Consider the following 24,810-nt stretch of genomic DNA (forward strand, 5'->3'; position numbering starts at 1 on the left):
AGAGAGAGAGAGACACAGACAGACAGACAGAGCATGGGTGGGGGGAGGGGTGGAGAGAGAGGGAGACACAGAATCCGAAGCAGGCTCCAGGCTCTGAGCTGTCGGCACAAAGCCTGATGCGGGGCTCGAACCCACAGTCTGCAAGATCATGACCTGAGCCAAAGTCGGACACTTAACCGACTGGGCTACCTAGGCGCCCCAAGGTGCTAATAATTTAGATTCATCACTTAAGTTAGAAATAAACAAACAAATTGCATATAGACCCTCAATGTGCATGTGTGACTTTTATATACCAAGTACTCCCAATTATAACTGGGTTCAGGTTTATTAAAAGGCAAAAGTTTTTTGGCAAAGGAAGAGACTAAAAACAAACTCATCACTGCACAGGGCCCTGCTTGAGCAAATCTGACTGGAGCTTAAGAAACTCCACCCAGTTCTGGCTAACATCAAAGGAGACTTACACAACTCTGCCAGAAAATAAGCCCCATATTATTTAACCAGGCACCAAGACAACACACAGTTTTCAAGCATAGTGCTTTGGACATCTGATCTTTCATTCTGACTACATGCCTGAAGTGAAACTGAAGTGAGAAGAGTTTTGAAAATAGGTGAACAAAGATAAGAAATGACCTGACAAGATGATGAAGCAAAGAAAAGAATTTTGGTCTCTTGACTACACTCTTACTATTAATAGCTATGTGCTCATAAAAAGTATATAAGAAGATATGATGAGGTCACAAAGCACCCGCTTCTGTTACATGGGTTTTTTTTTTTAATTTATTTATTTTGAAAGAGAGAGAGAGAGAGAGAGAGCACGTACAAGTTGGGGGAGGGGTAGAGAGACAGAGAGAGAGAATTCCAAGCAGGCTCCGTGCTGACACAGCACAGACCCGGACACAGGGCTTGAACCCATTAACTATGAGATCATGACCTGAGCCAAAATCCAGAGTCAGACGCTTAACTGACTGAGCCACCCAGGTGCCCCTTGTATGGTTTACTTTAGATTACAAATTCTGGAGTTAGCTCCTAAACTGAAATATATTCTAGGTCTATACAGATTAGTGTTCATATCTAACTTAAATACACAGAAGTATGAACAACTTTTTAAGCTCTCAAAATTCCTCTTGAAAATTTCAGGTCAGTCTTACCTATAGTTAGTCACTCCAGACCTGTGCTCATTCTGTCTGATGAGAAATTAGCAATCCAGTTTGCAAATGGTCTGTTACTACCTTTGTCCTCCTGTGTCCCCCACCCCCTCCCCACTCCAGACATACCCTGTTTCCCAAAGGTGCTGCTTGGGAGGTAAAGTGGAGGAAGAAAACTCATGAAAGAACAGAAGCCTAATTCCCACCAACATACTGAAACACTTTTCACAACCACTGTCATAATTTCACTCCATTCTGTCACATTAGCCAAATCTGTACCAAGATTCTTTTGCAGTAGCCAGCATTCTCTTTTTAAAAAGTGTAGAATCCTATTTCACAATTTCAAAAGGGTAAGGGAACACGCACCCCAGAAGGTCTATAATTCCACCTTAGTGTTAATAGTGTAAATTTGGTTCTTATGAAGTAGCTTTCCTCTTTTTTTAAAATTTTTTAATGTTTATTTATTCTTGAGAGAGAGAGAGAGAGAGAGAGAGAGAGAGAGGGCAAGGGAAGGGCAGAGAGAGAGGGAGACACATAATCTGAAGCAGGCTCCAGGGTCTGAGCCTGACGCGGGCTCGAACTCACAAACGGCGAGATCATGACCTCAGCCGATGTCAGTCGCTTAGACTGAGCCACCCAGGCACCCTCCTATTTTTTTTTTTTAAGTTTACTTATTTTGATAGAGACAGAGACAGTGCAAGCAGAGGAGGAGCAGAGAGAGAGGGAGAGAGAATCCCAAGGAGGCTCCGCACTGCCAGCTGCAGAGATCCACATGGGGCTTGAACTCACGAACTGTGAGATCTCGACCTGAGTCAAAACTAAGAGTTGGATACTCACCTGACTGAACCACCCAGGAGCCCCTGAAGTAATTTCCTCTTAATCCCAGAGATCAATTCCATGGAAAGTGAGTTTTTGGTTTCAGTGTGAAAACGGAGAATAATAATTTAGCAACACAGAATATTTCAGGGAACAAAATAGGTCTGTATAAGGTATCAAAGTAGGGAAAGGGTATGTGGGCCCCAAAGCCCTAGGAGGTAAAAGAAAGAGAGGTAATACAATGTCAAAGGCAAGCTTGACATCTTTTAAAATATTACCTCCTGTCAGTTTTAGAAGAAAGGAAGAAACTTTCTTCAGTCACCTGGACTAGTTGGGAAACAAAATTATCATTTATAACATTGTTTACCTTTTTTAAAACATTTTTTAATGTTTTTTATTTATTATCAAGAGATGGAGAGAGAGCATGAGTAGGGGAGGGGCAGAGAGAGGGGGAGACACAGAATCCGAAGCAGGCTCCAGGCTCTGAGCTGTCAGCACAGAGCCCAACGTGGGGCTCAAACTCACAAACTGCGAGATCATGGCCTGAGCTGAAGTCAGACGCTTAACCGACTGAGCCACCCAGGCGCCCCTACCTTTTAAAATTTTTTAAGTAATCTCTACACCCAACTTGGGGCTTGAACTTACAATCTCGAGATTAAAGTCATATGCTCCACCAACTGAATGAATCAACAGTCATATGCTCCAGCCAGGCGCCCCTAACATTGTTTATCTAAAGGAAATGCTTCTGAGTTCCAAATAACCAACTTAATAAATGAACATTTAATAATAATTCTTGGGGTGCCTTGGTGGCTCAGTCAGTTAAGCATCTGACTTCAGCTCAGGTCATGATCTTGCAGTTCATGAGTTCAAGCCCCGTGTTGTGCTCTGTGCTGACAGCTCAGAGCCTGGAGCCTGCTTTGGATTCTGTGTCTCCCTCTCTCTCTGCCCCTCCACTGCTCATGTTTCTGTCTCTCTCCCTCTCTCAAAAATAAACATTAAATTAAAAATAATAATAATAATAATAGCTCTTGAAGGCAGAAGACCGCTCATAATGCTCACTTAAATTTTCTCCATGATTGATATTGTCAGTTTTGGGGGGGAGTGGCGGTAGAGGGGTGAATTATGGACAAGACATACAACTAAAAAGACATGTGGACTAATATTTTCTTCTATACTTTTTTTTTATTTTTTTGGCAAGACTGATTTAAATGACAGAGAATTCTGAGGCCAAAACTAAGCTGCTATCCCAGGACATTAGTGAGAGTGCTGTGACCAAAATGCAATGCTTGTTCCTCAGGTTTGGAAGAAACCCAGTGTCCCAGCCAGTTCCAGAGACCATTTATAACCTGACATGGCTAGTGGCTATGGCGTGTACCATAAAGATTTCATATTCAACATGAGATTTTTTGAGTTTGTCTAGCAAGCTTTCAGTTACTACATGGGGACTTTACTCCTCAGATTGGTTTTAATGAAGTTTTCAGAGGCCTATTACATATCAAGCTGAACCTTATTTGTCTGATGTCTGTGTTCTGCTTGTAATTAACTAGAAAAGTAGTTTGATTTATACTTTCAATCAAAATGGTATTTCATTCAGAGTAAAACCAACGACCTGTATGGGAATCAGCTACCATCTTACACAGCTCATAGACACATGGGATCCCCAAAGCTAACCTGAATTTCTCCTGCTCCTCCCCAGATCCAGACTGGCAAATGGCAACACACAACTCAGCCACAACTTGACTATCCTAGCAATAAACTCCAACCCCCCTGTTGAATATATTAAGTTTCTACCCCCAGGTACCTCCCTAAACACTTCAAGGACAACAGCTGTACTATTATGAACTGATGGTATTTGCAGCCTCCGCAGGGTTCTGTTCAGAACCACCACTTGTCCTGTTCATCATAGGATTAGCGACAGGAGAAAGCCCTTGATTACTAGAATAGCAGAAGCTATTGCCCAGTGACATTCCTATATGAAAGAGCACATGGATTTTACTTCCATGCAGTCCCAAAAAACAAAGAGCTCCTTTTCCCACTGCTTTTTTAGGGAGCCCTAACCTCTAAATATAAAAACACTGCATACATATGCACACACATATTCAAATACAGAAAACCTTGCAGCACAAGGCTGAAAGCCCAGCTTGCTTACTTACGGGAACTATCCAGGCAGCTTGTGCTCAGTCCTGACCAAATGCATTTTGAACCTCTAAACAGGCACCTGTCTGCCACATTTATGTCCAAGTGAATTTAAACCTATTTCCCCAAGAAGAATAATCTACACTAGATACCTCCCACTGTGAGCCATGTGATACAGACAGCATGATGTGTGCTGAAGTCTGGTTATGTGCGCCAAAACAAGAGACGACAATGACACAGCACTTACATTTCTGCTATAACCATCCTTCAGAGTGACTCTTCAGTTTTATCTCGATTAAAAACAAAAAAAGTGAATCTTAGGATGATTCTCAATACCTGATCCTTCCAAATTTGGAAAAAAAAATAGTATTTTTTAAAACGTTACTCTCCATCCCACTTATTCCTCCTCAGTCTAAGACCAAAAAGTATTCAGAGTTTGCCTACACCTATCCAAAAATTATTTCTAAACATTTAAGACCTCTAAAGGCTTTTATAAAAACACGAGGTCAAATAATCCAGGATCCAATTCCCTCATTTTAACAACTGACAAAAAAAGAACCAGAAAAAACAAGTCACTTATAAATGAAGCTGGACTGAGGATCAGACTAAGGCGAGAGTCAGCAAACACCAGAAGCACAAGAAGCGTATGATATAATGGACAAAATATTGGAACTTTATGGTTTCTGCTTTTATCTGACACAATGACATCACTATCCTTCAAAATCTTTTTTTTTTTTTTTTGCTGTGCCTTTTCTTCTTAAAGTATGAAAGCAAAATTAGGAAGAGTCCTAAACATCAGGAAAAAAAAAATCTCAGCTGACTTAAAAGGACCCCAGTCCCTATTAAGAAAAAAAAGCCCCCAAACTCCTTAGTGTAACATCAAGGTCACGTAATCCTACAGGGCCCAGCCCTATGACCTACCACAACCGACAGCAGTTTTCCATGTAGGGTCTCCCTATATTTTAGTCCCACGGGACCAGCTGCCATTTTTATAGGCATATCATTGACATTATCACCAATACCCTTGCTCATCTTGCTCTTCATACTTCAAAGTCTTGAAATCAAGGTCCACATCAACTATCACCTTTCCTGTTTCTTTTTCAAATCTGTTCTCCCAGTGCCATTGAGAACCAACACATCATCTGTACTTCTATTGTAACAGTACAGTCTGATTTGTACTGCAGTTCATTTATATACTAGTGGCTCCTATAATTGCTAGATCCCAAAGAGGAAGGACCATGTCTAAGCAATGTATATACTCTCCCCTAGCAGATTACTTTACATAGAAGATGGGCCAAAACAACAAAAAACAACAAAACAAAGGGGCTAGCTAAACAGAATTCTAAAATGGTATGATCTAAGTTAATATTTTAACAAATTTTAAATATTTTTATTAATTTTTGAGAGAGAGAGAAAGAGCACTAGCGGGAGAGGGCCAGAAAGGAGACAGAGGATCTGCAGCAGGCTCCGCACAGTGAGCACAGAGTCTGACGCTGGGCTTGAACTCACGAACTGTGAGATCATGACCTGAGCCAAAACTAAAAGTCAGCCACTTAACTGAATGAGCCACCCAGGTGCCCCTAAAACGGTATGACTGAAGTTAATAAAAAGCATGTCTAATTTGAAATTACTCAGGTGTTGGGGCTCCTGGGTGGCTCAGTCAGTTAAGCCTCTGACTTCGCCCCAGTCATGATCTCACAGTTCATGAGTTCAAGCCCCGCACTGGGCTCTCTGCTGTCAGTGCAGAGCATGCTTGGGATTCTCTCTCCCCACTCCCTATCCCTCCCTGCTCGCTCTCTCTCTCTCTCTCTCTCTCTCTCTCTCTCTCTCTCTCAAATTTAAAAAAAAAAAAAAAAAAATCAGGTGTTAAAACTACAAAAACTCTTCAGAACTGAAAAAAAGAATAAATATACTCAAGGTTGAAGGCTTATCATTAATTAAGAATATTCACCTAATTTCTTCCACTTTCCAAGCATAGCTTATGCCAGAGCAATCATGTTGTCTGCAATCATGGAAAGAAAGCCAACAAGGAGTAACTATACGAGCCAGCTCTCTATGCTGGTCATCTTATCATTATTAGGCAGGGCAATAAAAATAGCCCTCTGCTTTTAGAAAAGCACAACAACATGATGCAATATGTCAGAAACAAATAGCATTTTGCTGAAGAGATAAGCTACCACCATCATGTTAACATCATTGTATAAATATTAAAAGTTTTCTAATTTTTAAAAAGTTAAGTCTCCATAGTATCAGCTCACACATCTCTGTGTAGTAGTAGTAAATATACCATGTAATTTCAAGATTACTTAGTTTTGGGGAAATTGGGTGAAAGCAGAAAGTATTCACACTTGATCAGCTCTTAGCTTTTGAGAACTATTTAAGAAAAACCTCTCCATCAAGCCAAGTGAAGTTTCTCTCCTAAGTTCAGAGCCACAATATGCCAAATTTTATTATCTAAGATGTCAGTGAAAGTGAAGTAAAATCAAAGGCTGAACTAAGAGGAGATGGGGATTTGTGCTGATAATTCCATAATTATTTATTATAGACACACAATGTATGTCTCCTCCAGAGTCCCACTGGGCTGAGTTCCTAAGGGTTCCCTGCTGGCTCAGTCAGAAGTGCACACAGCTCTCAACCACAGGGTTGTGATTTCAAGTTCTGCCTTGGGCAGAGGGCTCATTTTTTAAAAAGGGAAAATAAATGGGTTTAACAGAACTTAAAAAAATAAAACGCACGGTGGACTCTGAGTTCCTAGATGGTAAGGACAACATCTTTTTCACCTTTTATCCTGGGCATCTAATACAATAAAGTGACACCTGGTAGGATCTCAAATGTATATTCATCCTGCTGAATGTGCTCTATTCCGTATCATGACACAGCCTTCTCTTGCCAGGGCTGACATCTGCCCAGCTGGAGGGAGTCTCCTGGCTCTTCCATTGTCGGTCCTCGGCACAGAATCAGAATTGGGGTGCATTGGCCCAGCTCTTCTGAGCAGGAAAGAAGAAGGCATAAACTATAGGAATACTCAGCAGGCATTTTGTAGAAAGACCTTAGTGGTAGTAAATGCCTTGCCTTTAACATAAAAGTGCCTTATAAATGCTTTCAAATGGGGGGGGGGGGGGGGTACTAAAAAAAAAAGTCTAGAAGTAAAAACAATTTTAAGTGAAAACTGAACAAGCAAGGTGAAAAGTCAAAGGAATCTTTCAAACTATTATTAACTTTTAGCATTTTACCTGAAATGGAAGTAAAGATCAGAGTTAAAAGTAAAATGCCACTGAATCAGAATCATTCAGAAACAGAGCTGAGCAATTTCAGTTTTTAAGCGATGATTCTGAAGGGCACCCACAATTGAGAGCTACTAATCAACAATCCACTTACTACATTAAAGACAGAATTTGTAAAACTTAACACTAGAAAGAGATCAAGTTCTCCGTTGTTGGGAAGGTAGGTGCTTTAGATTATGTTTATTAGAAGTAAAGTCTGACAGGGATTCTTATACAAGTTAATATTGAGGGAGTGCCTTCAGGAGAAACCTGTAAGGGAGAGAAAGGAAGCAAAATTCTGGTTTCAGCTGAAGTCTAGCCTATGCCTCCTGACTGGGGAGCTATGAAACACAATCGCACCAGTCAGTCCCACCATGAGGTAAGGGAGCCACGTTTTTGTAACCTTCATCAGGCAGTCACTGGCTAAGAACCATGTGAAGAGGAGGGACATAACTTCCTAGGCATCTCTGGGGGAGGTGGCTCCTATATGGTATAGCCCTTGCTAACACTCACAACAGCTGGGGATTGGGCCGTATGTGTGTGAGAGACAGACTCTAAGCAAAAGGCCATTAGTAGAAATTAAATGACAAGTTTAATTCACTAAGATTTACCAATATTAAATATTAAGCTTGTATGTACCTACCAACATAGCTATTTAAAAAACAGGTGCGCCTGGGTGGCTCAGTCAGCTGAGTGCCCAACTTCAGCTCAGGTGATGATCTCATGGTTCGTGGGTTTGAGCCCTACACTGGGCTTTGCATTGACAGCTTAGAGCCTGGAGCCTGCTTTGGATTCTGTGTCTCCCTCTCTCTCTGCCCCTCCCCCACTAACACTCTGTGTGTGTGTGTGTGTGTGTGTGTGTGTGTCAAAAATATTTTAAAATTTTTTTAAAATAAAATAAAAGACATAAAACTTCACCCAAAGAAAACAAAAACACCAATTCAAAAAGGTATATGCAACCCTATGTTTACTGTAGCATTATTTGCAACAGCCAAGACAGAGAAGCAATGCAAGTGTCCATCAACAGACAAATGGATAAAGAAGATGTGATACACACACACACACACACACACACACACACACACACACACACAAATACTTTAATATTACTCAGCCATAAAAAAGGATGAGCTCTTGCCATTTGCAACAACATGGATGTACCTAGAGGGTATTATGCTAAGTGAAATAAGTCAGACAAAGACAAATACCATATGATTTCACTTATACGTGGTATCTAAAAAACAAAACAAAAAGCAGAAAAGAGACCTATAAATACAGAGAACAAACTGTTGATTGCCAGAGGGAAGTGGGATGGAGGTAGGTAAAACGGGTGAATGGGAGTGGGTGATACAGGCTTCCAGATAGGAAATGAACAAGTCACAGGAATAAAAGACACAGCATAGGGAATACAGTCAATGATGTTGTAATAGCACTGTATGGTGACAGAGGGTAACTATACTTGTGAGCACAGTATGACATGAAACTAAGTTGTACAGCCAAAACTAATGTGACACTGTGCGTCAACTATACTTCAATAAAAATAAAACAAAAAATAAAAATAACCTTAATGAGGAGACAAAGAGGAGTCCTCCTTCACAGGGGGATACTGTAATACACCTCTTTCTTTCAGTAACTGACACATCATGTAGACAAAAATCAGTAAGTATATACAAGCTCTGAACAACTCAACCTACAAGTTTCAGCTAATGGACTAGAGAGTACACTGGGAAGACACTTTTCTAGCACACATGGAACAGTTCATTTTTTTAATAAATGTGTACTAGGGGCTCCCGGGTGACTTGGTCAGTTAAGCATCCAACTCTTGATTTCTGCTCAGGTCATGATCTCAGGGTCATGAGACTGATCCCCAAGTAGGGCTCCACATTGAGCTTAAGATTCTCTCCCTCTCTCTCCACCCCTCTCCCGCACACACACTCACATGTATTCTCTCTCAAAAAAAAAAAAAGAGAGAGAGAGAGAGAGAGAGAGAGAAAATAAATGTATACTAAGACGTAAAATGAATCTCAAATCTTAAAAATCATTATTGTAAGAGAACAAACTGATGGTTACCAAAGGGGGGGGGGGGGGGGGGGGAATGGGTGAAAACAGGTGATGGGGATCAAGGAGTGCACTTATGATGAGCATCAGGTGTTGCATGTAAGTGTTGAATCTCTATATAGTACACCTGAAACTAATATTACACTGTATGTTAAATAAAAAGCTTTTAAAAAATCATTGTACAATATACATTTAAGAAACATCATAAATAAGTTAGAAATAAAAACCTGAATTTTTCAAAAATTTGAAAATTTTAAAACTCACTACAAATAATCCATGAGTTAAAATCATAATAGACATGAAAAAATACTCAGAAATGAATAATAACAAAAATATTACATTCCAAAGTTTGTGGAATATACTTAAAAAGAGAATCTGAGGAAGTCTCCAGCCTTAAGTGCTTGTAATAGAAAAGAAGGATATAAATAAATTAGTTAAAATCCATCTTAAGAGTTAGGTAAAAATAAATTTGAAGAAAACCAAAGGAAGGAAATAAAATCCTAAATGAGAATAAGGCACAAAGAAAGAAAAGATCAATAAAGCAAAAGTTCTCTCTGAGGAGTAACAAAGTTAACAAACCTTTGGTAAGACTGACCCAAACAGCAGAGAAGGCATAAATGAACAATTTTAGGAAGGAAAAATTGTAACGCTACAAATGCAGCAGAGGAAAAAAGAGATTTTAAACAACTATGCCAACAAATATGAAAATCAGATGAAAAAGACCATTCTAGGGCACCTGGCTCGTTCAGTTGGAAGAACATGGGACTCTTGATGTTGGGGTCGTGAATTCAAAGCCCCACGTTGGGTGTAGAGATTACTAAAAAAAAAATAAACTTAAAAAAAAAAACAACAACAACAATTCCTGAAAGAGCATACAATAACTGAATCAAAATACAATAATAAATTAAAAATCTAAATAGTCCCAAATCAATTAAAGAAATTGAAACAATATTTTTAAGTCTCCCAAACACACACACACACACACACACACACACACACACACACACCCCAAAGATTTTATAGGAGTTCTACTGAGTATTCAAGGTGAAGATAACTCGAACACAAACTTTAGAAAATAGAAGAATTCTCAGGGTGCCTGGGTGGCTCAGTCATTTGAACATACAACTTCGGCTCGGGTCATGATCTCACGTTTGTGAGTTTGAGTTCGGCATCAGGCTCTCTGCTGTCAGCGAAGAACCCCGCTTCGGATCTTCTGTCCCCTCTCTCTGCCCCTTCCTGTTGCACTCTCTCAAAAATAAATAAGCCTTTGGGGCACCTGGGTGGCTCAGTCAGTTAAGCGTCCGACTTCAGCTCAGGTCATGATCTCGCGGTCCTTGAGCTCGGTCCTTGAGTTCAAGCCCTGCATCCGGCTCTGTGCTGACAGCTCAGAGCCTGGAGCCTGCTTCGGATTCTGTGTCTCCCTCTCTCTCTGCCCCTCCCTGTTCATGCTCTGTCTCTCTCTCAAAAATAAATAAACGTTAAAAAAAAATTAAAAATAAATAAATAAACCTTCAAAAGAAGAAGAAGAAGAAGAATTCTCACCAAATCATTTTATGAGGCTAACAGAAGTAATCTGTAGTGATTAGAGGCCCATATTCCAAACTGACTGCCAGAGGTTCAAAGTTGGGTTCTACCACTTAGTATCTTTGTGGCCTTGAGCAAGTTTCTTCACCCTTTTGCTTCAGTTTCCTCAAATGTAAATTGGGTGTTTAACAGTATTATCTACTTTCTGTATCTGTTAATATATAAAATAGTTCCTGGAATAGTGTGTGTTTTATGTATGTGCTATTGATTATATGATTATTGATAATATACATCTACTACCAAACCCAGACAAGAAGAATATAATAATGGGAAATTGTAAACAAAAATAAACTTACGAACTTAGATCGGGTCAGCAAACATTTTCTGTACAGAGCCAGAGAGTAAACTGTTTAAAATTTGTGGCACCTATACTCTATCACAAATACAGGCAGTCCTGGCTTTGCATAGTTCTAATACACACAAATTTCAGTGACCATGGTTTAGTTAAGCAACACCAGTCCCCCAACAGCATGGTTCAAGTTTCAGCTCCCATGGTATATTAACTGTGAATAATTGCATAAAGCACAAAATTTGCTGCTAGCTCCTCAGTATACAAATTGCTACGTAAATAACAAGTGTGTGTGGAGATCAGTGACCTATCACATCACTTCTTCAAAGTCTGTTGGTGACTGGTCGCTGAGCATCTGTTATTCAGTTCATGCATAAACAGTGGTGCTACCTCCTCATCTCCCAATGATAAATTCGTGTGGTATTTTATGAAAATGAGTAACCGAAAGAGAGAACTGGTCAACAAAAATAAATGTGCAGCAAAGAATCAAAAAGTAGTAACGCTGGAAGTGAAATTTACATCAAATGTAAATGTAGTTCTAGAAAAAATAGCTCACTGTGGGAATGCTGACACTACCACCATTCAAAAGACGTGCTGCCAGAGGAACTCAGTGAAGGTAAGCTCATCTCCATAAATGAGGATAATGGCTTCTTGAAAAAAATAAAAAGGCCTTAGAGGAAGTGCCGCTGGCAAGAAATCTCACATTAGAAGAACTCTTGAAGATACTCCGTGGCAATGAAAGCACAAAAGACAAATGCTGGAAGCTGATCTAAACCTAGAAAGGAGTAGGACGGGGCACAGAAGAGATAGATATCTGGGTCCATATCATTAATTACGATAAGAAGAAGCCCCGACACTGTTCAAACTATTCTTGGTAAGTTTTTTACAAAGAAAAAAACATTTAAATTCTCAACACTTTTAATGTTTTGAATTACAGTGTACTAAACATTAATTTTCCAATTTCTTCATTTCCCTAAGTTTTATATAAGACAAGAGAGCTTTTAAAATTTTTTTAAAGATCACAATCATAATTTTCCCCTTTGATTATTAACTTTGCTTTGCAGTTTCAGCCTGCTCGGCCATTTTTTGCAGTCCCAAACTACTGTGCAAAGTAAAAACTTCCTGGTCTCAACACTGCCATTATAGAGTGTAAGTTTCCATAGACAATACACATATGAATGTCAAACATTCTTAGCTCATAAATTATACAAAAACAGGCAGTAGGCCGAATTTGACCTGTGAGCCATAATTTGCTGACCCGACTTAAATGAAAAAAATCCTAAAATAAATATTAGCAAATCAAAGCAAGTAATGTATAAAAGATATATCTTGAACTCAGTTGGCTAATAAAATCTTAGAAGATATCTATCAACGTATTATTCAGTATATCAACGGATTAAGTAAGGAAACTAAAAGCTCATCTCTCAATAGAATCAAGCCTCTGGAAAAAAAGACTCAAATTAGAATGGGAGGATCCTGTATCTGACAAAAGGTATTTACAAAACAAACAAAAAACAAAACAAAACCTGCCACAAACATCATTCTCTTGAGATGGGGTAGAAATAAGAACGTCTAATATTGCTGCTGCTAATCAATATTGTACAATGAGACAAGAAAAGAAAAAAATTAAGAGCATAAGGATTATGAAGAAAAAAATAATAATAACATTGTCATTATTTGTAGGAAACAACTATATAGACAGGAAATAAACTATTATATTTTGTAAATGAATTTAGCGAGGTTGTTCAACTCCAGGCAAATTAAAACCCAACTGTATTTCTACATACTAGCAAAAACAACTGGAAAATATTTTTTATATAACATTTACAGTGGTTATTTTCTTAAAAATTCCTAGGAACAGCTAGGATCTACTAACACAGAATGGATCCATGAGGAATGATATGTTTTATACTTAGGTACAAAAGAGTGTATATTACGTATCACAGAAAGAAAAAGGGAGAGTGAACAGAGATTACTGTAAAACAGCAGTTGAAATCAACTGAAAGGCTTTTGCTGACTCTCCAAATTTAACCTGAAGTGGGCAGAAGGCAAAAAGAACTTTGCCTCCTCACTGGAATGTGCTTCTCTATTGGTCTGCAAGTCTGCATGTGCTGACCTTTAAAAGACAGTATAAGGTTTGTCTGTTCTCCCTTCTACCAGTGGGTTGATAGACTGGACATGGGTGGACAATGACTTGGTGGCTCTGATGTTGGCTATATCAATATTCTACTGTATTTCTTGTACAGCACTGGAAGATTTTTGCCATAGATGCATTTTTAATCCTTCAAAAATAAGGCATAATGAGGTAAGAGGAGCTTAAACCACAGTTGAAATTACAAAAGAAAATAACAAGATATAACCATCTTGAGGGGGGAAAAAACCTCTCCTAAACACAGCAAGCACCGAAGAGTTCTTAAACAAAATTGCAAAGGCTTCCAAACTATATTTCTTCCAAGAAATTGGGAAGTAAATTCTGAGTAATCAAAGGTACAAAAGGTAACATACAATAGGAGAAAAATTTTGGTGGTAAACACAAAATTAAAGAAAGTACAACCTAACTAGGAGTGTGGCAGAGATGTGCTCAGCACTCTTAGATCCTGTTTCTTCTTCCTGGGTACTCAAAACATTTCCCACCACCCTTACAGTTACAAGTTGAGACCATAAGACTGGCTTCCAGTCAATGGACTCACAGCTAAAGTAATATGCTTTAACACAAAACATTAATGAGATGCTCCTTGTTGTGCTCTTTGCTCTTTGCTCATTTGCTCTTTGCAAATGAATACAAAGGATCCACTGGAAGACTCCAAGACACCAGATGGAAGGAGATGGAATTCTTCAAACATCACAGGAGGCAAGAAATAAACTTTTACTGTGTTAAGCCACTGAAATGCTAGATACGTTAAAGCAGATAGCATTAATTACCCTAACACAAGGATCTTACTATCTAACCTCCACATTTTACAAATAAAGAAAATGATGAACAAAGTGACTTTCTAAAAATTACACTAGTTGCTAGAATACCATGTCTCCTGACTTTCCATAGGGAACTTTTACCTAGTAAAAGATTTCCATGCTAAATTTAGAATTTAAATTATTATCTGAATATTTGTTAGAAGGCCACAAAAAGGCAGCAAGATAGACAGTTTCTCACATAAAGATGAGGAACCTTAAATTTCTACAAAAATGCTTATGAAAATCTCAGAGGCATCCATCCTAAATATTACGACCGACACTAACTCTCACATTCTGACTTATATCAATAAATTTGGCTGGAATTATTAAAAACTTTACATCCAACAACAGAGCAATAAATTACGTAAAATTTGCTATAATTTGTTACTCTACCACCCTCATTTTGTAAGGAATATCTGAAAAGTATTAAACGGTCTATCTAAGTATATCATGTGAAACTGGTTATTTGTGAGTATTTCTATGAAGAGTATTGGGCATTAGACCTGTGGTCAAATATAAAGCTTCTGATTAGGCCTTTATTAATACAAGAGAAGGAAAAAAAAACAACCCAAGCTTTTAGCAATAACTCAAGTCAGATTTAAATTCCTCATTGGGAGATCATCTGGCCTCTCTTTACCTCAGCCATAAACTAGATATAAAGCCTTTGACAAATCAGCTCACTTTATTTATAAAAAGACAAGAATTCTCCAGGAAGTCCTTTTGTAAGCCTTCCGTCCTATGATTGGACTCTGGTCAGGTCAACAAAATGTACTAAATATTTATTAGGCAGAACCAAATAAAATTGTTGATATTTTACTGTTCTTTACCTATAAAAACCGCATTTTCATATAGCTTGATCTAATCCTAAGTGCCACTTGTCACATTCAAAAAAGTACTAAATTTTTTTGGCATGTATATACACATTTTTTTTAGAAGAAAAACGAGTATGCTGATTTAGGGGTTCCTGAACTGTTGTCATTAGAGCTAAAGAGCAAAATCTATACATCTGAAGAGAAAAACTTTTTTAATTTTATTTATTTATTATGAAAGAGAGAGAGCAAGTGTGAGCAGGGGAGGGGAGAGAGAGAGGAAAGAGAGAATCTCAAACAGGCTACGCACTGTCAGTGCAGAGCCTGACACATGGCTCAATCCCATGAACTGTGAGATCACGACCTGAGCCAAAATCAAGAGTCAGACACTTAACTGACTGGGACACTCAGGCGCCCCTGAAGAGAGAAACTTTTTACATATTCTCTTTTCCTGACTACTTGCAGCTATGTGCTATTTACAAAGACACTACACAAATTCAGTTAATTAAAATATTAGATCAGAATACTAATTCAAATGTTTTGGCCAAAACTGCTGCAGTTGCTGTGTAAACATAAATCCTACCTATCATTCTGTCAGTTTAGACTTCTGCTTAAAGATTTAGGATTAAGTGCCTTGGGCTCACAGAGTATTTACATTACTTGTAAATAGCCATTCCCTTGAAAGACTAAATCATGAATGCTCGTATTACATCCCATTCAAACACAATTTTCTCTAAAAACTTTTCCCATCCATACAAAACAGAAATTTAGACTAGACCTCATGATAGAGGTCTGTTTTTTACTAAATCCCTTATAACAACACACTATTCCAAAGACAGTGCTAAGAACCAAATCAACATACTTTTTACAAAATCACTGCACCAGACCTAAGTATGTCAAATGAATAGCATTAACTTGTATTCCCAAGAGTGTATGAAAAATGAGGGTGATATATGGAAGTGCTGAATTACTATACAGTACACTTGAAACTAATATAACACTGTACATTAACTAATTGGAATTTTTAAAAAATTAAAACAAGTATAAACATTTATTTCCTTTGCCTTTAATATTTTACTAGAAGAATCGTAATCTTCCAAACAAAACCACCTTCTGAATAAAAAAAACAGTCTGAAGTCAAAGGAAGAGATAACCATCTTCTCTCTAAATTCCTAACTGTAGTTTTTCAAATTTCAGTTTTGTTGTTAGAATACACGGTATAAGTCATCCCGCAATCTTATGCAGTTGATTTTAAGCAATGAAACTAGACACATCATTACTCTCATACACAATGGCCATCGACTAATTAGCTTAAACTAAAAATAAGGAAACGGGGGCGACTGGGTGGCTCCATCAGTTAAGTGTCCAACTTCAGCTCAGGTCATGATCTCACAGTTCGTGAATTTGAGTCCTGCATCGAGCTCTGTGCTGACAGTTTGGAGCCTGCAGCCTGCTTCGGATTCTGTGTCCCTCTCCCTCTGCCCCTCCCCAACTCACATTCTTCTCTCTCTTTCTCTTTCTCTCAAAAATAAACATTAAGGGGCGCCTGGGTGGCTCAGTCGGTTGAGCGTCCGACTTCAGCTCAGGTCACGATCTCACGATCTCACAGTCCGTGAGTTCGAGCCCCGCGTCGGGCTCTGGGCTGATGGCTCAGAGCCTGGAGGCTGCTTCCGATTCTGTACCTCCCTCTCTCTCTGCTCCTCCCCCATTCATGCTCTGTCTCTCTCTCTATCTCAAAAATAAATAAACGTTTAAAAAAAAATTTTTTTTAATAAATAAATAAATAAATAAACATTAAAAAAATTTTTTAATAAAAAATAAAAACAAGGAAAGAAATCAAACTATAAAAATGATATGCCCTGCATAACTATGAAAATACTCCACTATCAGCTCTAATGTTTCAATACAGCTTTCATCACATTACAATTTACTATTCACCTATAAGAGGGAAACTTAAACTATCCAGTTTACTCTCAGACTTCATAACTAGTAAAATGAGATCCAAAGCAGTTTCTCCTGGGGGGTCTGAGGGGTCCAGTTGGTTAAGCATCTGACTTCGGCTCAGGTAATGATCTCACTTCAGGAGTTTGAGTCCCACATCAGGTGAGCTCGAGCCCCACATCAGGCTCCGCACTCTCTCTCCCTCCCTCTGAAGTTAATTAATTAATTAAAAATAAACAAAGAGGTTTCCCCTTTGGGAAGACATCCGGCTAATAAGTGGCAAAGCTAAAATCAGAACCAAAGTCTTCCATCTCCCACCCAGCCGAAAGTTCGCTCTACAGGGTGAATACTCGCTGAACCTGCAAGAGAGGCACTCATTCAGAGTTCATAAAGTAGCAGTGCTAGGTCAAACAAGGCCCTCCATGTATTGGCTTGCTGACTGCTTTGGGAAAACTATGCCAACGTCTCAAAAACCAGGAATTTTTGCATGAAGTACCAATTCATAGCTTCTTTCAAAAAATCATACAATCGTGGGACGCCTGTGGGGCTCAGTCGGTTGAGTGTCCAACTTCTGCTCAGGTCATGATCTCATGGTTCGTGAGTGGGAGCCCCGCATTGGGCTCACTACTGTCAGCACAGAGCCTGCTTTGGATCTTCTGTCCCTCTCTCTCTGCCCCTCCTCTGCTCATGCTCTCTCCCGGTGTTCTCTCTCTCTCTCTCAAAAATAAATATACATTCAAAAAATGATACAATCAGACAACCAACTTGCTTCCCACTCAGCAATAATATACTGGAGCTGAGAAAGAAATGCCTTCTGTAGACACCCACTCAGTGTATGCAGCATAGTCTTATTCTAAGCCAGCTTCAACTCATTCACTTTAACTGCCAGGATGCTGTAGGAGTTTAAGTAAGAAACTCCTGCACTAGAGCTATTTAAGTCATCATCAATTCTAAACAGTTCCTAATGGTTGTAGGATTTTGGCTCTGTTTTAGTGGCTGGGTTTAACTAAATCACAAAGTCACTGGACAGGAAAGATGGGAGAAGGAAAGAAAATTAAAAACAAAAACAAAAAACCCATACTATGAGCACAATCAGAACTCAATTCACACATCTAAAACATTTTACTTTCCTAGAAAGCAATAATCACTAACTCTTCTTTCAAGAGTTGCAGTCAAGGGGTGCCTGGGTGGCTCAGTCGGTTAAGCGACCGACTTCAGCTCAGATCATGATCTCGCAGTTTATGAGTTCAAGCCCCGCATTGGGCTCTGTGCTGACAGCTCAAAGCCTGAAACCTGCTTCAGATTCTGTGTCTCCCTCTCTCTCTCTGCCCTTCCCCTACTCACGCTCTGTCTCTCCTTCCTTCAAAAATAAATAAACATGTAAAAAAAAAAAAAAAAGTTGTAGTCAATGACATGAAAAGCTGTGTTCTGACATGTCTGTTTTAAAGAGCAAGAATGCATACTCAAGAAAAAAAAAAGAATGCATAGTCATATTTCCTAAGATGGTAATCTCGATGGTTTAAAACCCTATATAGTATAGCTACAGACCACTAGTGTAATGGCATTTTACGTGGTATTTTAAAAGTTAGTACTATAGTTGGCAGTGCTGATCCCCACACAGACAACATTCCGTATATGACTTTCGACTCCCCCAAAATTTAATAGCCTACTATTGCCCAGAAGCCTTACTGACACCATAAACAGTCAATTAACACATATTTTGTATGATATATACATTATATCACATTATATAATACATTATATTCTTACAATACAATTCTTACAATAAAGTAAGCTAGAGAAAAAGAAAACGTTAAGAAAAATTGTAGGGGCGCTTGGGTGGCTCAGTCAGTTAAGCATCCGACTTCAGCTCAGGGCATGATCTCATGGTTCATGAGTTGGAGCCCCACATGGGACTCTGCACTATGCTAACAGCATGGAGTCTGCTTCAGATTCTGTCTCCCTCTCTCTGCTCCTCCCTCAGTCACACTCTCTCAAAAATAAATAAGTAAACACCAAAAAAAGAAAGAAAGAAAAATTGTAAGTAACAGAAAATACATTTACAGTACTGTACTATTATTTATCAAATAAAAATCACGTATAACTGGACCAGCACAATTCAAACCTGTGTTGTTCCAGGGTCAACTGTATTAGCTTTCCTCCCAGTTGTCGTTAATAATTGTCTTTCTTGGGGTGCCTGGGTGGCTCAGTCAGTTGGGCGACCGACCAGCTCAGGTCATGACCTCGTGGTCTGTGAGTTCAAGCCCCACATTGGGCTCTGTGCTGACAGCTCAGAGCCTGGAGCCTGCTTCGGATTCTGTCTCCCTCTCTCTGCCCCTCCCCTGCTCACGCCTCTGTCTCTTCCCTCTTTCTCTCAAAAGTAAATAAACATTTTTTTTTAATTAAATAATTTGTCTTTCTCTTTTTTTATTGAGGTAAAATTTACATAACACACAAGTAACCACTTTAAAGCGTGCCATTCTAGGGAAGCCTGGGTGGCTCAGTTGGTTAAGTGTCCGACTGTTGATTTTAGCTCAAGTCATAATCTCACAGTTCGTGACTTCAAGCCCCACATCAGACTCTGTGCTAACAGCATGGAACCTGCTTGGGATTCTCTCTCTCACTACTCCTCCCCTGTTCATGCTCACTTGCTCGCTCTCTCTCTCTCTCTCTCAAAATAAACAAACTTAAAAATAAATAGATAAATAAAGTGTGCAATTCTGTGGCATCCACTTCAGTCTAGTTTCAAAATGTCTTTAATATTTTTTTAAGTTTATCTAATTATTTTGAGAGAGAGAGAATGCATGAGTAGGGGAGAAGGAGAGAGGCAGAGAGAGATAGAGAATCCCAAGCAGGCTCTGCACTGTCAGCACAGCGCAGAGCCTGATGCAGAGCCCAAACCCATGAGCCATGAGATCATGACTGAACTGAAATCAAGAGCTGGACGCTTAACCAACTGAGACACCCAGGTGCCCCCTGGTTAATATTTTTAATTAGAGAGGCACTAAACCAAACGTAAAAGAGCCACTGTGTTTTCAAGTAATTTATCACATCTTAAGAAAAGGCCCGAACTCAGGTTCCAATCATAAGTGTATCCTGAGCCTCTTTACCATTGTAATCTCTTTCTACACGTGGCCAGCCAGAGTGAGCAGGTACTGTGCCAAGTACCTTTCACCTTCTACACATCAGTAGTATTTTATCACAAAGAAAATCCACACTCCTGCCCTGAACATAACCACAGTCAGGCTTATTGTGTGGTTAGCCTACCCAGCCAACTTTTGTTTAAACAAATACTTGAGACATTGCAAACTACTTAGGAAGGAATGATCTCATTCTACTGACCCAACAGCCAACTTTATCAAAAAGCTTTTTGTTACAAGCTGTGATAACCCAGGAAACCAGAGCTATTTTTGTTTGAGCAAGGAAAAGGAAAAAAAAAAAATCACAGGGAAAAAACAGCTCACATACTGACCATTTTAAAAAATCACTGATTCCACAGAATTTTCCCCTTTCTTTGGTGTCTGACCACAGAGGAACAAAGAGAAAGACTTTCAGAATTGTTTAATGCCAGGAAAAAAAGTCATTATTGTGGCAATTAAAAAGCAAACTTCATATTCTGGTCCAAATAATGAACCTACCTTGGGTCCAATTTATATAAAAAATAAGAAATCCTCTCCATTTATATTCCAGATACTATTCTAATTACTTTATATATATTAATTCAATGACTACAGTGAACATTTCTAGTACATAGGTATATTATTATCCCTATTTAAAATGAGGACACCAAGGAACTCAGAGGTTATATAACCTGCCTAAAGTTACTCAGCTAGTAAAGTGGTAGACCCCTACTCTTAACTACTGCCTCTCCCAGCAACTTTTACAGTAAGCTCTAGGCAGAGCTAAAAGATCATGAAACACTCTGAAAATGCAGAGGCAATTTAAGTACTGTCTCCAGCACCTCCACCTACCAGCCCCTAAAACAGATAAAAAGACACCTCCAAAACTGAGAAGTATAGGGAGCAGTAGTAGGAATGGGTAAATGAGCAGGCCAGTATTTAGGCAAATATAAGGACTTCTTGCCCTATGACATTAGATGTACCAGACGGGGAAAAGAAAAAGGAAGTGCTTAGAAAAGCAAAATCTTACTATTGCTGTACTAGTATCGAAGGATCTGGAGAGCATAAGCAATCCAGTCACTTAGAGTATTCCCTGCTATGTGAAAACAGACATTTTGTCTAGCTCTCCTCAAGTTTAGGTGAAAAAGCCCAAACTATATTCATTCCCTTGCTCTAAATCCATGCTCACCCAGCATCTTTCCCATCTAAAATAAGCCAAGATTGGGCTGGGGAGGGAGGAGAAAAGCAACAGGAAAACAGAGCATTCTAATCACTACAATGTCAGTCTCATTTGAAAATTCAGTACCTAAAGTTAAAACTGTAACGTAGATTCTGAAGGCCAGTAACCGGTTAGCTCCTCTCACCAAAACCACCACTGACCTGACCCGCAAAATGTAATTTCTTTCAACGTCCACCAAAAAAATACAATTGTTATGCATTAGCATTCACCGCCGATTAACTTTACTCCTATTTTTTAAATTCTTTTTTTAAATGTTTATTTATTTTCGGGGCGCCTGGGTGGCTCAGTTGGTTAAGCATCCGACTTCAGTTCAGGTCATAATCTCGCGGGTTTGTGAGTTAGAGCCCCACATCTGGCTCTGTGCTGACAGCGCAGAGCCTGGAGCCTGCTTCGGATTCTGTGTCTCCCTCTCTCTTCCTGCCCCTCCCCAACTCATGCTCTGTGTCTCTCTCACTCTCTCAAAAAATAGACATTAAAAAAAAAATTTTTTTAATAAAACACTCAGGAAACACAAAATAGATCAAGAGCACTGTTTAGAGTGAAATCTTCCTAAATTTGCATGTGTCAGTAAGCATGCAGAGAATCAAAAGACTAGAGATGATTGATTTAAACAAAGGAATCTACAGCAGACAATGATAAGGAACAAAAGCTAAGGTAATCTCTTCTGGTTTATGTACCAGCTCTCTGACATCTAAAGGTGAATGTATGTCCTACAATATGATGAAACAAAAAGATGGCTATATGTCCTACAGAGAAATAGACTAAATTAGATTACTGAACTGTAGCCTGAGAAGAGTTCTGAAGATGGGAATGCAAGCTGGTGCAGCCACTCTGGAAAACAGTATGGAGGTTCCTCAAAAAACTAAAAATAGAACTACCTTACGACCCAGCAATGGCACTACTAGGCATTTATCCACGGGATACAGGTGTGCTGTTTCGAAGGGACACACGCACCCCCGTGTTTATAGCAGCACTATCAACAATAGCCAAAGCATGAAAAGAGCCCAAATGTCCCTCAATGGATGAGTGGATAAAGAAGATGTGGTATGTATATACAATGGAGTATTACTCGGCAATCAAAAAGAATGAAATCTTGCCATTTGCAACTATGTGGACGGAAGTGGAGGGTATTATGCTGAGTGAAATTAGAGAAAGACAAAAATCATATGACCTCACTCATATGAGGACTTTAAGAGACAAAACACATGAACATAGGGGAAGGGAAACAAAAATAATATAAAAACAGGGAGGGGGACAAAACAGAAGAGACTCATAAATATGGAGAACAAACTGAGGGTTATGGGAGGGGTTGTGGGGGGGTGGAATGGGCTAAATGGGTAAGGGGCACTAAGGAATCTACTCCTGAAATCATTGTTGCACTATATGCTAATCTGGATGTAAATTTTAAAAAATAAATAAATTAAATTTAAAACAAAAGTGTTCTGAAGACAAAAACAGATATAGTTTGCATAAAGCTTCCCTGGCCCCCCACCTCAAGTACATGTCCCCACCCTGTCTTGGACGCTTAGTGGCTCCAAATATATTCAGTGAAGACAGTAATATAAGCACCAACATGAAATAAAATCGTAAAAGGAGAGGCACCTGGTGGGCTCACTCAGTAGAGCATACTACTCTTGATCTCAGGGTTATGAGTTTGGGCCCCAAACTGGGCATGGAACCTACTATAAAAAAAATAAAATAAAATAAAAATGCAGTGACCAAATAAATTTCAAAGCATTCTTTTTTTAAAAAAAAAATCTGAAAAGGAAACAAGTAAACTCCAATAAAGTTCTGAGGAAAGGAAAGAGTGACTTTAGGAAGAGGCAAGGCTGTTACAAGAGTTCTAGAACATCATTTCAATTTCTGGAGCACTTAGGAGCTACACCAGGATTAGTGCAGGTAACATAGGAGTAAGAGTGGGTTAAGTATCTCAGTACACCGAATCACAAGTCATTTTTAGTATCGATTCTTCCTCTTCAATCCTAAAATAACTGTCTCTTGCTTAATAACTAAAACTTCAATTTTTTTCACCTTTTCAAGACCTACCTCAACTAGCTCCATCTCTGTGAAAACCTCCTGACTTCCAGAACACTCCTTATGTTATGAGCTTCTAGTCCACCACTGGCAAACTATTATTTATGGGCCTATTACTCTTTATAAACTGTGAGCTCAAGAGCAAGGATTTTCAGTGATCTCTGCATGCTCACCAGCACTTTTCCCAGTCCAGGGGCATGGCAGATACAAAACAATGTAAAATAAAATAGGTTGTACATTTTTCTAATTCTGAGGTCTTCAATTTTTCTGTTTTGACCACAACCCACAGGTAAAAAAAAAATTCATCTTATGTAATGACCTAAATTCACACACATACACATATAAATGGAACTGAAGTTCCGTGAATCAATACTAATCTTTACTATATAAAATGTACTGATGTCTGACGAGGGAGCATATGGCAAGCTGATACCCTGAAAACCACCCCCCTCCCAGGTGGGATATGTTTGATATTCCTCAGGCACTCCAGGCTGCCCAAGAACAAAGGAAAGGACAGAAAACAAATGGTTAAACTGATAGTCTCCCTCAGTTTACAAGTATCTCATCAATAGCCTAATCTCCAGGAACTCCCTACTATCTTAATAATGCTTTGCTAGAGGTAAAAACAACCTTAGTTTAACAATACCTAGGCCTCCAGTAATCTGTAAATGCTCTTCAGCACAGGAAAATCCCTTTAAGAAACTTTCTCTTGACTTTATCTCCCCCAACTCCACAGTATATAAGCAGTTACGCTGTACAACCCCAGTGCAGCTCTTTCTGCCCAAGGGTCCTGTCCCCGTGCTTTAATAAAATCACCTTTTTGCACCAAAGACGTCTTCAAAAATTCTTTCTTGGCCAGTCGTTGGTTCCAAACCCCACTATCACCCCAAAACCCCACCAATGTCTTCTGTTCTTTTTTTTTTTCTTTTTTAAGAACTGCTGGTGACCCACAATCTCAAAATTTCAATTCTAGCAAAAAACAATCTCTTAAGAAATGGAGATACACAATTAAAAGTAGTTTTCAGGGGCACCTCAGTAGCTTAGTTGGTTAAGCTCAGGTCATGATCTTCCAGTTCGTGAGTTCGCGCCCCGTGTCAGGCTCTGTGCTGACAGCTCAGAGCATGGAGCCTGCTTCAGATTCTGTGTCTCCCTCTTTCTCTGCCCCTCCCCTGCTCACACTCTGTCTCTTTCTCTCTCAAAAATAAACATTAAAGGGGCGCCTGGGTGGCTCAGTCGGTTAGGCGGCTGACTTCGGCTCAGGTCATGATCTCGCGGTCCGTGAGTTCGAGCCCCGCGTCAGGCTCTGTGCTGACAGCTCAGAGCCTGGAGCCTGTTTCGGATTCTGTGTCTCCCTCTCTCTGACCCTCCCCCGTTCATGCTCTGTCTCTCCCTGTCTCAAAAATAATAAAACGTTAAAAAAAAAT

The 24,810-nt window shown here is 39.3% G+C and overlaps 1 protein-coding gene across 19 annotated transcripts in view; it reads right to left on the bottom strand.

Annotated features, from left to right (window-relative positions):
- Nucleotides 1–24,810, bottom strand: part of MAP4 (microtubule associated protein 4) — a 193,061-nt gene that overhangs the window by 131,493 nt on the left and 36,758 nt on the right. Inside the window, exon 1 of one of the 19 annotated variants that reach the window (XM_053898602.1) lies at nt 4,115–4,212. The exons of the other annotated variants lie outside the window; for them this stretch is intronic. The gene's annotated coding sequence lies outside the window, so the exon portion shown is untranslated. Of the gene's footprint in view, nt 1–4,114; nt 4,213–24,810 lie in introns of those variants that run through there. 19 annotated transcript variants of the gene reach the window in all.

The sequence above is a fragment of the Panthera pardus genome, unplaced genomic scaffold (assembly GCF_024362965.1).
Source record: "Panthera pardus isolate Hobbes unplaced genomic scaffold, ASM2436296v1 HiC_scaffold_8, whole genome shotgun sequence".
NCBI lineage: Eukaryota > Metazoa > Chordata > Mammalia > Carnivora > Felidae > Panthera > Panthera pardus.